General features: G+C 35.3%; 1 long non-coding RNA gene across 1 annotated transcript in view; it reads left to right on the forward strand.

Moving 5' to 3' along the window:
• The first annotated feature begins 1447 nt into the window (after positions 1-1447).
• LOC128250109 (uncharacterized) overlaps positions 1448-2256 on the forward strand; it is a 10764-nt gene continuing 9955 nt past the window's right edge. Inside the window, exon 1 of the long non-coding RNA XR_008266232.2 lies at positions 1448-1827. This is a non-coding gene — a long non-coding RNA (uncharacterized LOC128250109). The remainder of the gene's footprint in view (positions 1828-2256) is intronic.

Below are 2256 nucleotides of genomic sequence, written 5' to 3' on the forward strand. Positions count from 1 at the left end.
GATTAAACCTTTCAAGGCGGTGCCCCAGCACCGGCACAGTCAAATGACTGAAACAAGTAAGCGATAAAAGAATGCACTAGTCATGCCCATAGCATTTAAGAAATGTTTCTGCACGCACACACACACACACACACACACACACACACACACTTCTACTTATCTATCCTTTCATCCATCCATCCATCCATCCATCCATCTATCCACTTATCTTCGTATTGATCACCATATCTGAGCGTATAAATCCTTGAAAGACCTGTGTACGCACCATAACTGATATAATAATTATTATTAAGGCGGCGAGCTGGCAGAATCTTTTAGCACACCGGGCGAGATGCTTAGCGGTATTTTGTCTGTCGTTACGTTCTAAGTTCAAAGTCCGCCAAGCTTGACTACACTGGGGTCGATATAATCGGCTAGTCCCCTTCCCATAACTTTGAGGACTTGTGCCTCCAGTAGAAAGGATATTATTATTATTATTATTATTATTATTATTATTACTGAGTGAACGAGCAGCGCATGCCATCAAAGTGACACTGGGGTACAAATATACAAAGCCTAATATACCCAACATGACTACCGGTCTGATAAAGGTACACGATGCCTGATCTTGTGCTGCTACTAGCAGACATTTTGTCTCGCTTTTCAGCTTTCCTTACTGTAACCACAACCCTATCTCTCACTAGTACTATTTTCCTCAACTATCTTTGGAAATCTCACTTGTCGCTTTCATATCTATATTTTTTTGCATGAAATAATAAATATAGAAATTATTATTATTATTATTATTATTATTATTATTATTATTATTATTATTATTAATAATAATAATAATAATAATAATAATAATAATAATAATAATAATAATAATAATAACAACAACAGCAACAACAACAATAACAAAATAATAATAATAATAATAATAATATTCGTGCATGACGTCATTGTGTTTGCATAATTTATCACATGTCGACTCTCAATACAACTCTTATATTTTCCGATATAATAATAATTAGCTTTTAGATAATTTCGAAAGTATTTCGACAAGGTTGTATTAACACACGCACAATTGTTCAGGCATATTAATTATGATGTCATTTTTTTATACACGCGCCCGCGCACACATCTATCAACACGCTAATATGCGCAAACCTATACCATGACGCGAACACATTCATAGGAGCAGATACAGGCATGCACAAAGTGACGCACACATACACACAGTCACACACACGAAAACACATGCACGCAGGTATACAGAAATGCACAGAATAATATATACAAAGAAAAGGTGCATATATATATATATATATATATATATATACATACACTGACACACACAGAAGTTAACAGAACAGGCTATATATTTGACCACAAATAGAGATATTGCGTGACCTACATATCTTCACACACACCACCAACACCACACACACACACACACACACACACACACACACACACACATCATCATCGTCATCATCATCATCATCATCATCATCATCATCATCATCGTCATCATCTTCGGCTTAGTCGTTGTCATTTTCGCTTTTGCTGTCGTCGTCGGCGCCACAACCGTCATAATTTTCGTCCTTGTCGTCATTACTATCGTCATCGTCGCCGTCATCAAATTTCGACACAACGTCAACGACAAAGCAGAGTAAGTCGTGGAAAGGAAATGATCCGGAATGGTTACCATGACAACCAGGCATCAATATACTCTCACTAACTGACAGATTGGAAGTATGCACATATATATATAAACACACGCACACCGGCATCTATAAAATACAATATAAACATATAAAAAAGAAATAAGTGGAAATTTTACCGGTGAGTGTGTTAAATTATAAGACACAAAAAGAGAATGACTCTCCCCAGACACAACAGAATATGCTTCAACACACGAACTCACATAAAGAATCTTGGAAACCAAATCCAAAAATGAAATATATATATATATATATATATATATATATATATATATATATATATATATATATATATATATATATCGATATATATATGTACATACATACACATATACTTATATAGAAGTGAGTGTGAGTGTGTGTATATGAAAGAGGCACTCAACACAATTGTGTAGGAGTTATATTTTTTAATAACAGCTTGACTGGGCACCCTAGGATGTAAAGTTTCGCGGGCCGGAGGACTCGTCCACCTTATCGCTGTCTCTTTCTGTCTATCTATCTATCTATCTATCTATCTATCTATCTATCTATCTATCTGTTTGTCCGTCTG

The sequence above is a fragment of the Octopus bimaculoides genome, chromosome 19, assembly GCF_046866305.1.
Source record: "Octopus bimaculoides isolate indiv1 chromosome 19, ASM4686630v1, whole genome shotgun sequence".
NCBI classification, from domain to species: Eukaryota; Metazoa; Mollusca; class Cephalopoda; order Octopoda; family Octopodidae; genus Octopus; species Octopus bimaculoides.